The following is a 16,436-nucleotide window of genomic DNA, read 5'->3' on the forward strand; positions in this document are numbered from 1 at the left end:
GTGAACTTAAATCCAGAGTGGTCTGATGGACAATTTTGGGAGCAATAATTCTTGTGGCATTAAGGGAGTGTTCCTCGTCATTCTTTCCCCTGTCCTCCGCAACCGGGAACCAGGAAGAGAATGGATTAATGGGCGATAAAAACGTTATCTTCGATCTATGATCAGAGAGGGAACTGATAAGACAGATAATAGTCAGGATGAGCGCCCCACCGCTCAACGACAGCGTCCACACCAGAGGCAAGTACAGCTCCGGGATGAGGCTTCCCCTCGGCAGCTTTGAGGACCAGAATGGCAATGCCTTCCCTGTCTCCTCTTCCTCCTCCTCCTCTTCATCATCCTGTCTTGGTGAGTCTTCACCCGATTCCATGCGGAGTCTGAGCAGCCTGAGCGGTGGACGAACTGACAGTCCACTGGACTACGACATCTTTGAGGTCACTGTGACAACGACGGTTGTAACCACCCAAGATGATCCTGCTGGCGTTGCTGTTGCAAAATGGTCATCGAAAGAAGACCGCGGTGACGGAAATTACAAAGCCAACCTACCGGGGAGTCTATCTATGGCGACTGAGCCGCCAGAATCCAACGACAACTCCGTGTCAGTTTACCTGGATGCCAGCAGCGGCGAATGCTGCGACACCTGGAAAGAAGACTACCCGATACTAGCCCTCCATTTGGCCACTAGCGGCAACAGCATCTGCGACGACGATAAACGCAGTAATAGAAGCGGCGTCGGGCAGAGTGCAGGCTCCGACTCGGACGCAACAGAAATCCCAGATGATGATGGCTATGATGAAGATGAGGACGACGAGGCGTTGTTTCTGTCTGTGAGCTCCAACCAGGCTCTGAGAAGAATCAGCATGACCCCGACCAGCCCAGCCAGTCAAACCAGTGAAGGAACGTGCTCTGATTCCACCTCCCTCTCCACTTCCACCACCACTCCCCTGATAACGGCAACTTCCAGCCTTGAGCACTCCCAGGATTTGGAGCTCCAAAGAGAGGCGAACAAAGCTGAGAGCACACCTAACCAGGGTATCCTAGAGCTGGGATTAGTTCAGGCCGAGGAGACGTCCGCCTTGCATCTGCTGCTTAGAGACCCAGCACCAGACGGGTCAAATAACTCTGACTGTACCTCTGGCCAGGTCAGCCAAAATATATCAGAGCCTCCTCGTTCTGAAGACCGCAATGAAGCCACTGATGCCCCTTCCCCTTCTTTCTGCTCTTCCATAACCCAGGCTCAGGATTCAAAGGAGAGTGATTCCGCTTCCCAACAGGAAGGTGGAGAAAGTGAGACGTGCTATAACCCTGGACTCATCCAGACCAGCTCTCTGCAGCGTGCAGTGAAAACCAAGTCAACCAAAGCAGTGTTCTCCACAGCAAGCAAACTATCTAATCAGGAGACAAGGAGGGTTTCCAAACAGGACCCGAAGACTGTCAAGGCTAAAGTTGCATCAAGGCCCACCCGTCCAACAGCTAAACCATCTAATGAGGTATTTATTTTTCATGATTGGTAAGGTTAAAGGGATTTTCCCCCATGCATATGCATGCATATACCCCCAATAACAAAAAATATATATATATAATTTACAATTATACATTATTGTAGTGGTTGTAAATTCTGTTATTGTCCACTGTACAGAGCAACTCCATTCCAGCCATTCAGAGGAGAGCTGTTTCCCGAAAGGAGGCAGCGCAGATGGGGAATGGGGATAAAAGGTCAACGCTAGGTCAAGCCAAAATGGTTGCAGTACTGAGACCCATCCGCTGTGGAAAGGCCAGTCCCAATATCCTCAAACCCAAGTCCCAAAGTACGGAGGCTAAGCCCTCCGTCCAGTCACAAGAAAGAAAGACGGCGGTACCAAATGGAACACTCTCCAGCTGCATTAGCTCCTTGGGTTCAGAGGTAGCTGAGCAAGGATCCACAGGGAGTCCCTCACAGGCCATCCAGAGAGTGCCTTTACTAAACAGAGCAGGACCGGTTGGTGAAGCAGACAACACAGGGGAAGCCGCTACTAAAGATTTGGCGATAGACTATTCAGAAGGAGGTCAGGAGGACCGAAAGAAGACGCCAGAAAACACCGCAACCAAGGTCCCTCTGGACAAACACAGGGCCCAGAGAACGGTAAGCTGCTTCACCGTGCGCATGCGCATGTGTATTTGAGATCTGATCTGTGTGTGAACTGTCTGAACACAGGTGTGATGTACACTGTATGCGATCAATGTCAGTATACACATTTCCCACTGGTCAAAGAAATGTATCTGGCCTTTTGTTATGTAAAGGAAGCCATTTTAAAAGCCGTCTCCAGTATTTGTTATTCATAGTTTTTTTTCTATGTCTGCTGATTTTGGCAACCAGGATTTTGCAAACCAAAATGTCAAACTCTTGTTAGAACAGTACCTGCATGGCAAAAAGTATAGTTTAATATGACATTTAAAAACTCTTAAAACACTCTTTCTGCCACTATGCAGAGTTTATTGACTATTATTGTTATTTTAGCTTTTAACCCATGTTTATCAGAATAATATTGGAAATATTCTCCAAGTTTGGATGAGAGCTGTGCCTGAGGTCTCCAGTGTCCACTTGTAAGTTTTGTTTTTGCAGCTTTAATAGAAAGAGTAGAGGCATGTGTTCCAACTGGATACACTGAATCAGCCTGCTTTGTATTGACGCTTTGATAGAGTGGTTACAGTCCACAGGCCCAAATCTGCCATACTGTCTTATTGCAAGAGAACTACAGCTATAAGCTGTAGTTGTCAGTTTAATTAAGTTATCATTATAGTAACACAAGAAGTCACCATCCGCCTTCGGACGTCAAAGGTGTGGGCTGAGAAGTGTTCTGAGCAGAGGGAGTGGTTCATGTGTTATGGTAGGAAACCTATGGATGGTATGTGTGCTTTTTAAAAGACTTGTACAGACAGAGTTCTCCGCCAGCTCGCCTCAGGGACTTGGGTCAGGCTGCGTTCAAAACCGGTTGTCTGTTCTGAACGTGCTCCGTTAATGCACTGACGTCATCAACCCAAGAAATGTTGGCAGAACTATTTTGATGAGGAGCAGTCTTCTTTTTTTTTAACTCCTGCAAAACTTGAAAGTTTTGACATTGAAGAAGAAGAGTCTTTATTCGTCACGACACACCGCACTACAACACATGCATAAATATATACACACATACACATGCACATGCTTTTTTGGGTGGTGGCCAGTAAAATGTGGCCTCTGCATTTTTCCCATCCTGGCTTGTCCTTCCTCCGGGGGAACAGCCAGGAGCAGTGGGCAGCATTCGTCGACGCGCCCAGGGACCTGGTACCAAGTGTCCATCACTGGTCAGAAGATGGTGATGTGTGCATGTTTTTGATGGGGGTCCTTACTGATGTTAGATGAAGGAAACACCATGTGAGCACGGGGAGAACATACAAACTCCACACAGAAAGGCTCCTATGTGGGCGATAACCCCATTGCTCACAGTATAAGCCACAAATGCTGAATAAGTTCATGCTGGCTATAATAGAAAGGTGTGAGAACACACAGTGCATCGCAGCTTGCTGCTGTGGGGCTGCGTAGCCGCAGACCGGTCAGAGTTCCCATGATGACCCCTGGCCACCACTGAAAGTGCCCATACAATGGGCACGTGAGCATTGTACCATGAAGCAATGGAAGAAAAAGGCCTGGTCTATTGAATCACGTTTTCTTCTACATCATGTGGATGGCCGGGGTTAGGTTCCGATCCGATCAAGCCTCTGTGGGATGTGCTGGAACAACAAGCCCAACCCATGGGGGCCCCACCTCGCAACTTACAGGACTTAAAAGATCCGGTGCTAATGTCTTGGTGGCAGAAACCACAGGACACCTTCAGAGGTCTTGTGAAGTCCAATATACCGGTAGCAGCTGCGCTTTCTCTCTGACAGTCACACACACACACTGCTGCAGCGCCCACATAGCCCCGTCTCCCCTCACTCGCTGTCTTCACTCGAATCATTCCCTTTGTTATGGTGTTAGTTAATTAAACATGGCAAGTGCAGAGCCTCCAGGACTGGTTTTGAAAGAAAACAGCAGGAGTGCTGTTTGTAAATACTTTGCATTTGGGGAAAAACTCAAACCTAACTCAGAGAATTTGAGTGGAGTTTTTTTTTCTCCTCCAGACGGAGCTGCGCTGTGTGTGCGTGCCCGTGGCAGTTTCCCTGTGTTTTTTTTTTTTTTTAAACACAACTGAGTGAAGGGACTGTCCTGTTCCGCCCCGTTACAATCAAAAACCCTGTGTGTCCCTTCTGTCCCGTGCCGTGTCACACATGTATCCCTGTTGCTTTCCGTTGTTATGGGACTTAATTCAGTAAAAACTGGATCTTTCTGTGTAAATAATTGTAAATAATATATCCTTCACTTCTGAATTGTGGAGATTATTTCCTGAACAAACTTTAATATGACGCTGTTTGTTATTATTATTTATTTTTCATTGTTAACAATTATTTATTTTTCATTTATACGTTTTTTTTTTTATGTTGTGGATGATGGGTGTATATTCAAAGCATTTTTTTGTATGGCTTTGTAGGTTCTTATTCATTTTCTCTGATTTGGTTGACATTCTCTGAATTTGCCAGTTCTGTCCCTCCTAAAAGCAGTGCTTTTAGTACATTCCGCTCATCTCCCAAAGTGTAAATTTATCTCTTAAAATTGACTTTTATTGTAGCACTGCAGTCGGCTGCCACTCAGTGTGTGTGTTGCAGAGACGAATTGTTGCGGGGAAAAAAAAACATTTCATCAACTCCAGACTGATGTCCGTCTCCCTGAGCTGCCAGCTAGCATGTCGATGCATGATTTAGTTTGTGTCGACGCGCATGCGACAGTAATCCCCGAGCTCAGTGTCTGAGCCGCAGCTGAACTATCAAGAGAGCTGTTAGCTAAAAGGAACCCGCTGAAACCCTTATTGTCAATGAGCTTCGTTCTTCCTGCCATGTGTTTTTTTTGGAGGTGTAGGTGGCAGGGCCAATGTTTTTGTTTGTTTTGTGGGGTTGGGGGTGGGTGTGTTTTTTGGACAGTAACGCAAGTACATGAAGCCCTGAAAATGTTCTGAAATGTTGTGCCACGTGCAGTCATGTTGAGTTAACATAAAGAAGGCTTGTCTGACATGCTGTCAAGGAAAGAAAGTTCCACAAACTGCAGCGAACAAACCCCTCATGGCTTCCAAAAGTCTGCAAAGCCTCTTTCTGTTCCAGCCGCACAAATACCTGAAAAATTGGCAAGATGTCGGACGAGTTTATGTCACGTCTTTACCCCGAAAAGACAGACGCCAGACTTTCGTCCACTAACTAGCTCCATGTGTTGCTAGTGTTGATAGAGCGGCAAAGAGACGCAATAGCAAGAGAGAGAGGAAAAGAAAGAAGGCAGAGAGAAGAAAGAGGCCGGGTCCTAGCTGTGATTCCCGAGGGGAATGTCCGACACAATAGCAACTTCTTTTCTTTTCTTTTTTTTTTTACTTCTCTTCTGGTTGCAGCACACTCCCAAGTCCCCCCCCCCCACCACACACACTCCTCCCCTCTGTGCCTTCACCACCTCTCGCTGTCTCTCAGTTCGGAGCGGAGGCAGGGAATGGCTAACACCATGGTCTCGGTGCGCAACTCAGAGCTGGGCCCTTTAGCCTGGGATGTGGTCACTAAACGTCAGCTCTTCCTGCAGAGAGTCTCCTCCAAGCTGGGGCCAGGGGCCAGGCAGCAGCAGCAGCAGCAGCAGCAGCAGGCGAAAGGAACCAGAGGAGACAAGGGAGCCCCCGGAGCGAGCTGCACCTCGGGACCCGGTCCTGGAGCTCCAGGAGAGGGGAGCCCCGGCCCCAGGTCAGCCCAGACAGATGGCTCTGTGTCAGGGAAGAACGGAGGGAGCACCGGGGCAGGATCTCCAGCGAGAACCAGACAGAACCAAAGTCAAAGCCAGGGTGAGAGACACTTTCTCTATCTGTCCATTCCTCCAAGACACACACACAGGAATAGGACACACAGGCGATATGGAAGCATGAAGCAATGTCTATAATTTTTAACCCCATTGCACACACAGACGCACACATGTATACTGTACACACACTAACACGAAAACTGTGATGTAAACACGGGAAGATATGCTGCACGTGGACTAGTTTCCACATGGCATGTAGACACACTCCTCAGTCTCTCTGTCTCTCTTACACACAGACAGACACTCACATGCACAGAGGAACAAATGCTGGCGTTTTCCTGTTCCTCTGCAATTCAGTGTTGTTTTAGCTTCAGAGGTAGAATTAGTATCCGGCTGAAACACAGATGTTTACCCTGAGACTGCCTCTGTGTGTGTGTGTGTGTGTGTGTGTGTGTGTGTGTGTGTGTGTGTGTGTGTGTGTGTGTGTGTGTGTGTGTGTGTGTGTGTGTGTGTGTGTATGCATGCACTCACACTGCAGACTCAGGAAATGAGCAGGCTCACGCTGCCGAGCGGTGAGTTAAAATGCCTTCACATTCCACAACACCACACACACACCTCCTGTTGTATACACACACACACTCTTGTTTCAGTACTGTGTGTTATAACAGCATGCAGGTTAACCGTACATGCCTAAGGATAGGCATGTACGGTTTGTATGCGTGTGTGTGTGTGTGTGTGTGTGTGTGTGTGTGTGTGTGTGTGTGTGTGTGTGTGTTTTATCCAACAGTCAGATTTAGTTTCTGCAGTAACGTATTATAATGTAAAGTTACGTATTATGCAGTGTTTGTGTGTGTGTGTGTGTGTGTGTGTGTGTGTGTGTGTGTGTGTGTGTGTGTGTGTGTGTGTGTGTGTGTGTGTGTGTGTGTGTGTGTGTGTGTGTGTTTTATCCAACGGTCAGATTTAGTTTCTGCAGTAACGTATTATAATTTAAAGTTACGTATTATGCAGTGTTTGTGTGTGTGTGTGTGTGTGTGTGTGTGTGTGTGTGTGTGCGTGTGTGTGTGTCTGTGCCAGTGAGTCTGCGTACGGTCTAATTTTACCCTCCGCTTTTGTCTTATGAGGAAATCCCAGAACTTCCTGCCAGTTTCATTTTTCTCTCAAATGTCATGCATCCAGTTTCTTTCTCTCCCTCACTCTGTCTCTCGAATGGCTGTCGTCCTCTTTGTCTCTCTACTATCTGTTCTCTCCCTCCCTCCCCCTTTCCTGAGGGGATTTTAGGACAGTTTGCATTTACTCTCCTTCTGGGTGTCAATTCATTTCACTGCATATATATATATGTATGTGGCAAATAATCTCGAACTTGAACTTGAACTTGTATATGTGTATGTGTGTGTGCACATTATATTGTCATTGACATACACTGAAATTGAAGCTGAAAGGGTATGTGTCTTGTCGTAGGGTTCTGTGAAAATGTCACAAGCTCACTAACATTTTGCATGGATACATGTTGATGATTTCCATTATAACCACATTTACACTTGATTAAGTGTTGTCTAACTTGTCAAACTCAGGCATTTACTGGCACAGAAGGCTTTTTAGCCCTATTGTTTTGGTATTGTCATTGAGCAGACTTGGACATGGCAAACTGAAATAGCTTATTTTCCTCTCGAAATATCATAATGTGTCATAATGTGGCAGTTTTTGCTTGTTTTAGTGTTAAGTCTCAAGTCTTAAGTTGTGTGTGTGTGTGTGTGTGTGTGTGTGTGTGTGTGTGTGTGTGTGTGTGTGTGTGTGTGTGTGTGTGTGTGTGTGTGTGTGTGTGTGTGTGTGTGTAAAGTGACCCTTATTTTCCATAATCACTGTGCAGAAGTGAGCTATTTACATAGCGGAAATATTGTACATGTACAGCATTTGTCTGTATGGAGTGTGTGTGTGTGTGTGTGTGTGTGTATGTGTGTGTGTGTGTGTGTGTGTGTGTGTGTGTGAGAGAGAGGTGGAGATGGACAGGATGTGAAACACCAAGAAGAGAGAGAACAAAATAGCAAGAGAATGGGATTTGGTAGAACAGGCATGTTGTTCATACAAAAGGTCACCTTTTGTTAGACAACAGCCTGTCTGTCTTTTTCCACTCAAACCCAGAAAAAACATAAATTGGTGTGTGTGTGTGTGTGTGTGCGTGTGTGTACGTGTGGGTGCGTGCGTGTGCGTGCGCGTGCGTGCGTGTGCGTGCGTGTGCGTGCGTGTGTGTGTGTGTGTGTGTGTAAATGTAAAACAAGCCATCTTGTCTCATCATTTTTTCCACCTTTAAGAACTTCAGGAATACTGTCACCATGACATCGAAAGCCTCCCGTGACGAAAGCTATGAGGTCGTTTTGACGAAGAAAGAAAAAATAATACCGAAGGCAAGGAGAGGGGGGGAGAGGGGGAAATGGTTAACACGTGTAACCGCAACCGCATTACCACACCAAAACACACACGCACGCACACACACACTCTTGTCGCCCACTTCCCAAACGTCTGAATGTCGCTGCCGTGCGATGATGAAGGGGTTCTCTCGCCTTTGTATTCAGGAAAGAATGTGTGATTCAGTCAGGAAAAATTAGGAGCACATTGGGAATGGCAGCGAGAGGGGGTGGGGTATAAAATAAACTTCACAAAAATGGCTAAAACTAGCAAATTGTGGGTGATGGGAGGATTTCCTGTAGATCATGGTATTGAGAATGGCATCTAGTCAGTGTTTTGAAATGTTTCTGACCGTTTAAAAGAGAGATGCCATATTGTGACAATATTGTATAACATAAAAAATGATGATACATTGCTGCAGCAATGACAGTGTTAGGGTACCGTCACCACTAGGGCAATCGCAAACATGAAATGTGATGAATAATTGCCATCAATAATTTGATTGTCTTTGTTCTTCATTTTATGTTGCTTCTTAGTTGAGAAAAATGAACTGTTGAAACTGTTAAAAATGTACTGTTAAATGACAATTTGGGTAAATAGTGAATTCTCCTCAACTTATCTCATGGAAGCTCCTCCTATGCCAGAAATGCAGTCCATTTTAAACAAGACAACACTTTATTAATCCCAGAGGGGAATTTCAAGATATTTTATTTGTTGCAACAATCCCAGTTGCAATTCAATTCAGATGATTGTGTTTGAATCAAAAGATTTTTTTAAATGATAGCAATTACCTCGAAAAGTTGCGATCAGGTGATTATGTAGTAATAATTGCAACAGTACTACTACTACTACTACCACTACTACTACTACTACTACTACTACTACTATGTACTGTCACATTTAACTACTGTAACCATGATACACTTTTGACATCGCTCTACATTTCTGATGGTTGTGTTTAAGATTGCTACAGGACGGAACGTACCGTTCCTATCTACAGTAGAGTCGCACTAGGGCTGGCTGATAAGGCCAAAATCTTCTATCCCGATATCGGTCATTTCATATCGCGATAACAATATATATATCACAATATAGCATATATTTCTTTATATTCAATTGATAAATTCTTTATTAAAAAAAAAACACATGGTAAAGCCTACTTGTGATCCGGCTCAGCATGGGAAGGCGCTTGTCGGGGGGTCTCAAATTCACAGGAGAGGCAATTTAACTGAAGAAAGTACTCTAGGGTACTATGCTATCTTAAACTAACCTCTCGCTCTTACTCTCTTTCTCTCTCTGTCTTCCCCAGGTATCCCCAAACCACACACAGTGGCTTCCAATCACAAAGCAACTCCCAACCCGTTTGCTACATCTGGAGGACGACCCGCGGCTACCTCCGGGTCCAAGCTTCCCGTGAAGGGGTTACCCACAAGCCTTAGCTCCTCATCTCTGGGAAGCTGCACCAGTGAAAACAATGGCGCCACGGCAATCAACAGAGGTTTGTGCTTACGTTGTGTGTACATATGTGACCCACCGGATTTGACATCCTGCTGAATCTCTGCATTGTTCTTGTGTTTCTAAAGAATTTTGAACAGCGTCGTTAACACACAACACGTTTGTTTTTAAAAAAGCTTTTATTTAACAGTAAGAACATACATGTTTTATAAAAGTGGAATTATTTAGGAGTTTCAAGGTGCGAACAACACAGCAAAATGTACAGTCTGTCAATAATATTAGTGTCTGTATATCAACCTTGGTGTGTCATTCAATATATAAATGTGCGTAGGTCAAATATCTTCAAAGTTCTTAGCTTCTTAGCTTATAGATGTAGGCTTACAGCCTCTAACAGGATGGCACTATTGTGATAAAATGATAATTACCCATGAATGAAGAGAAACGAAGCTCTGCACATTTGTAACAACGACGGTTCTTAAAAATATTCAGTTTCTACTGGATCTATAGCACTGGTCAGATTAACGTCCGCAATATGATTTAGAGCTTCCGCCACCCACTTCTCATAATCCATAACAACACGGAGATTAAAGTTTTCACAGACAAGTGAAACTTAAGGCTCCTCGTCCTGCACTTTAACCATCTGTTTATGGAAGTGACGTCAGCTTTTCTTCTTTGCATCTTTCACCACCTACACAGTATTCATTATTGTGGTGTGTGTGTAAAACTAGTACGATTTAAAGGTTGAACTCTGTCAAAACGGTTTCACATTGTGACTTCACATCACATGGAATATGGAGGAATGATCTTTACCTGGACGGTTGCTTTAAAGGAAAAGATCACTCGGTGTTGTTCAGCGCTGTTCAGAGTCTCGGTATGTGAACTGTGTTTCCCCATGTAACCTAACGGGAAAATTTAACTTCACAGTTTAACGTTTTTCCTCTATCTATAAATCAAACTCGGTTTTGAAAATACGTTGAGAGATAACATAAAAACACAAAGGAACACAAATCTGGAAAAATCAAATTTTCTGTCTAGAAAGGGTTTTTCTTTACTTATTTGGCAGCTCGTGGAGATTTTAGAAATGCGCAATAATACGTATTTCGCTGCGGTGGATCACATATGTTCATTTGTGGGGTTTTTTCACATTAGCCTCCCTTTCTCATTCTCTCTCTCCCATGGTAAGACGCTCACTTAATTCTCACACTAACAGATACATAACCTGCAGAACAAAGCAACTGACACATATCTTAGTCATCATCACCCCCCCGGGAATCTGGGAATGCAGTGTGTGCAGGCATTTATCCCAGCATCCCCTTCGAGGGTCAAAGGCCACATCTGGTCAGCAATAGGAACACAGACGGGCACTTTGTTCTGTGTGTGTGGATACATACATGCAGGGCTGTGTGTGTGTGTGTGTGTGTGTGTGTGTGTGTGTGTGTGTGTGTGTGTGTGTGTGTGTGTGTGTGTGTGTGTGTGTGTGTGTGTGTGTGTGTGTGTGTGTGTGTGTACTATAAGTATGTATTTTTGTTAGACAGCACTGAGTGAAGTATACCTTGACTGTTTTCTTACACCATGGCCACTTAACCAAGGCTGTGTTTATACATTAAACATAACGTAGAGAAAATTTAACAACTGCTACAGGTTATCGTTGTTATGGTTACATGCCATTTAATATTATGAGCATTGGCTTAAAACTGTACTGAGTGTTAATAAATCAGAAAAGAGTATTTTCCTTGACCATGGCGTAGCAGAACGTTATCACACCAGACACACACAAATAGTCTGCGGTGATAACAGTCAAGTGGTTTTAAATTTAGGATCGAAGGTAGCTGCAGTAAATATTCATCATATCGAAGACCTTAAAGATGCATTCCACCACAAAGCAGCAAACTCAAATGAAAAGTAGTGAAATTGATAATTCCAATGTATACGAGTAGAAAATTACAGTGGGCAATTTAATTCGATTTTATAGTAGAATACATTCAAAATAAACGGAAGAACTCCATGCCACACTGCCAAGAAACATAGCACATAATTTATTCTGCATTAACATTTCAGTTCCAAAGGGACCTTTGTCAGAACATACATTAAAAAAGGTGATGCTGAAAATCTGCTGAATATAATATGTTTATAGAGGTGCGTACTGGCACAGGGCCAGGGAGTGAAGAAGAGGAGGCAGGCGGAGGCAAAACAGCGCGGGCTGGCGTGTTTATTGCGTAGTCTTTTAAAATCAAACAGTCGCTCGTGTGCCAAAAGGAAAAACTCAGGGGCTCAATGCCAAAATGTAAATAGTCCATGCGGATCACCGCTTTCTGATCTCCTGCTGTCTGTCCAGCAGCTTGCCTGTCCACCTGAATTCACCCAGTGCCATCGGTCTTGCAGGCACGCCGCCCCTCTCTGCGGGGACAACCAAATCCTTCCTGTTTTGGGATCGAAGCCTGCACCGCCTGTCTGTAGCGGCTTGACCACGCCCCTTTGGTCATGTTCCCCTTTCTCTCTTGTCAACAATGTGATAACTCATCGATTGGCTGTAGGATAGTGGACAAACACGCCATCTAGTAACCACCTCCCATCATGTCCATGTTTGCAGGCTGAATGGTTAATTGACAAAAAAATACGCCAACAATTTATCGCGCCGTTTGCCGTTTTTCAGTATTACTGCAACTCAACATTACTATAGGTGTTAATAGATGAGGCATAGCTGCATAAGTCTTACATTGAGTCTGGCCAATGCGATTTCTTCAAACAAGTAGTGGTGGCAGCTAATTTGTAGCACTCCCCGTAGTACTCCTGAAGCAAGCTCAGCAGTTTAGGGATGTATCACTACATGGAAGAGCTGGTTGTAAGCTCATTTGAGTTCTGTAGGTAAGCAGCTTTTCTTCTAATTGAGGAGAAACCCAGAGCAGATTTTCCCTTCAGATAATAGGGTAAGAAATCAATGTAAGTCAAAGCAATGTCCTCCCAATTAAAGAATTACCAGTGTGTGCGTGTGTGTGTGTGTGTGTGTGTGTGTGTGTGTGTGTGTGTGTGTGTGTGTGTGTGTGTGTGTGTTAACACTGTGTTTAACATAATAAGCCTGAAATAATGCTAGCATTGGGAACTCATGACCTGGGGCTGAGTGCAAAAAGTAATTCAATATGGAGGCTTGGATCGCAAACAATGGTTGTTGTTTTCCTAATGATTATATGTTTATCTCATACTGCAAACAACTGCCTTTTTCTGGAACCATTTACCTGCACACGCATACACACACCCACACACACACACACACACACACACACACACACACACACACACACACACACACACACACACACACACATCGTACAGAGTTGCCAAATATAATACCATTTCCTTAAGATTCAGCAGAGGATGTTATTAGATTTGCTTCTACGGGGCATTTGAGTGTCTCATGGTATAGAGCCACAAGCAGTAGAATCCATGAGGAGAGCCGTAGTGAATGCCCGTCTCAAAACAGCACGCTCACAATTGCACCAATTTTAATTATAAACCTGTTTGTTGCTGGCCTTCAAATAGCGACCAATGATTTTACAGCATTACATAATCGGAGATAAGCATCTGGTTATAGAAATTCCAAAGAAATTAAGAAGAATCCGTTTTTATTTTTCTCGTTGGCCTGAAACTCTTTCACACAAAATTTGAATAGTAAAACAAATTTGTAATAAAAATGCGTTATATTTATTCTCATGCTCTCTACTTGATGGTTTATTCTGTAGGACCCCTCTGAGCTGGCGCCTTGATGTTTTACATGTTTTAGGTGGCTAAAGGGGTGTGAGTTCTATGATAAGGTACCATACAATGTGGCAGTTACATAGTATAAAACGTTAACATTTATTCATGTAGCCCATTATCAGTGTTGGGGAGTTGCTTGCTACAAGTAGCAATCCTACATTTTCCAGTTGTAGCAATGTTCAAAATTATGTAGGTTTTTTAAGTAATGAGCTACCTTTTCCACCAATGAATGGACGTTTTTTATTTCGCATTTTAACATCAACAGTACTTGTAAATCAAACACAAAAGACACAGGAGAACTTGCTTGGTGATCATGTTCACTGTTCGACACTCAAGCTAAGCTTGCTTAGCTAACGAGATTCCACCAGATCACATAACAAATGGATAGTTAACATTGGCCTTGTAAGTTGAAGTGGTACCTTGGTTCAATTAAGGTGGGCAGAGAATGGATGACTGATTGTTGTAGTTTACCCTGTACAAAAGAACAAAACACATCAATTTAATTTTAGTTGCATGAAGAAATGTCAAGAGGTTTTTCCCATAGAATTTGGTATCAGCTCCATTTAAGTTTTCGTTGTACTCCGAATTTGCTTGTAGTGTAGCTTGCTACTTTCATAGGGTGACCACATTTTCAAACTCCCAAACCAGGACCCTTAAAATCCCTGTAAAGTAAATTCCGAGATTTGTTTCGAAACACATCACACATGTTAGAAAGTAATTGCTGAAAACATGTGAAAAGACTGAACAATGGATTTCAGAATTGTGGAGTTAGACCGCTAAACTGTTTCTCACAATTTTCGTGTTCTGGATTTTTTGGGTGGGCCTAAATCATGACTAGATGTAGAGTCTGACGTAGAGCAGTCATACCTTCCCCTCCCCTAACACTATAAGAGTGGAGCACATTAGCGTCAGTTGTTCTCTCTCTCACTCACGACCCATTACTACAGCCTACACCAGTTTTCTTTCTAGCTATGGCGCCTTCCTCCCGCAAATGCATCTTCCCTGGATGCCAGAATGAACATTACAGCTCGTCAAACCTCTTGAATCTCCTTTACATTACCGTTCCGTTCCGAGCATGGTGGCTTCCCCAGCTACGTACGTTTCCGAACAGTGGGCGTTGTCCCGGCCCCAGCACCCCTCCGGAGCAGAGCCCCGCTCCCAGGGAGCGTACGTAGCTGGGGGAGCCACTTCAGAGTGCGTTACCGAGATAGACAACATCAGCCAATGCTGCGTTTAAAATAAAACTCGGAAAACTGTAACTCGTGCTGCGTTTTACAAAACCCCGAAAGCTATAATCATTCAAAGAAGATGTTTTCGAATTTCAGGAAGTTCTAAGAACCTTTGGAGGAATCGACCCTTTCTTTTGTGTCTGCACATGCCAGGAATGATCGTAATTGTTATAAAACCATTCTTGAGGGATATTTAATCTGAACGGCAGAGGAGGAACATTCAGTGAAAGTGCATGGAAAGTGCACATTTAAGTCCACGGTGATTGGTCCAGAAAGAAGTCCATCCGTCCGCCCCAACCTTGCAGTGGACACGACGGACTGGGGACGAACCTTGAATACGACAGATTTTCCTTAGTGTGACCTAACTGAATTGCATCGCCCTGGGCGGTGTACGGCCCAAGTGAGAGGGGAAGACAGTGGATAACCGTTACAGCACCATACAGACCTTGTATCACAGTCTGGAAAGTCAAGGCTGAGACTCCTATAGCCTCCGAGAGTACAGCTGTATTTACAGAAGCATCACGGTGAGTTATAGCAAGGACAAACCCTGCTTTACAGCCGCACGCAGATGGCTACTTTTTTAACTTGTGCAGCGTTTCACAGAACCTGGAAAACTGTAATATGGACCTAAAACGACTAAACTGTACCCTGTGTACTGTTGCCTGAAGCTATATTTATTATTATTATTATTATCATCATCACTTATGTATGATTATTATTATTATTATTATTATTATTATTATTATTATTATTGTCACTTATGAACGATCATTATTATTATTATTTTATTTTATATTTATTTATTTATTTATTATTATAATTATAATTATTATTATCGTCATCATCACTTATGTATGATCATTCTTATTATTATTATTTTATTTTTTATTTTTATTTATTTTTTATTTTATTGTATTATTATTATTATTATTATTATTATTATTTAAATTGGGTTAGGGTTAGGGTCAACTGGTACAATTTGGTAGTGAATGCTGATAACGGGTTGAAAACGGGACAATCGCGGACAAAACTAGACAATCCCGGACAAACCGGGACGCCTGGTCACCATATACTTTCACCACAAGCGTAGACACGTGGTTATAGATTCAATACTTTGAAACTGTAGCTTGCAAAGCTACAAGCTACTTTTGATCGAAAGTTCTGCCCATTATCACAGTTACAGTCTAAAAGGATGAAGGATAGGATAGTTTGATGGCTTCCCCAAACTCAACCCTCAAACAGTCGAGGACTCCCAGACTCTCAAAAACCTAAAAGGGAGAAACAAACGAACACTGTAGCAAGTTAACAAAGTGAAGTTAATACAACAGAAAATTGTGAGAGACATTTAAGGTCAAGGAGACCTGCAAGTCGTGTGCCATTAGTGACGTGTTTACAGGTAAAACCAAACTGATTCAAGGATTCAACACCACAGTACTGTATATCTCCTTTTTTCTCTACTTTTCTCATTTTTCTCACTAACTCATTCACATATATTATGAGCTTGTCCTCATCAGACTCGTCAGTGCATGCTCACCAGTCACATTCTGCGTGGGTACAGATCAGCACGGTAACTGAGTGAAGTCCGAGATGCCTGGTTCCCATGGCAATGTTTTTTTCTTCGCATCGGCTTTTTTGCACCTAACAGTTCCGGTGACTCCCTGAGGGGAAGTAGGAACTGGGGAGGAGGAGACTAGATACCTTTAAGGGCTTTTTTTCTGTTT

The 16,436-nt window shown here is 43.6% G+C and overlaps 1 long non-coding RNA gene across 1 annotated transcript; it reads left to right on the top strand.

Annotated features, from left to right (window-relative positions):
* The first annotated feature begins 1,794 nt into the window (after window positions 1-1,794).
* Window positions 1,795-5,731, top strand: LOC307228915. Its single transcript, XR_013844103.1, has 2 exons — window positions 1,795-2,119; window positions 5,666-5,731. It is a non-coding gene; the product is annotated as an uncharacterized lncRNA (long non-coding RNA).
* Window positions 5,732-16,436: the final 10,705 nt, after the last annotated feature.

Source organism: Zeus faber, assembly GCF_960531495.2.
Source record: "Zeus faber genome assembly, chromosome: 4".
NCBI lineage: Eukaryota > Metazoa > Chordata > Actinopteri > Zeiformes > Zeidae > Zeus > Zeus faber.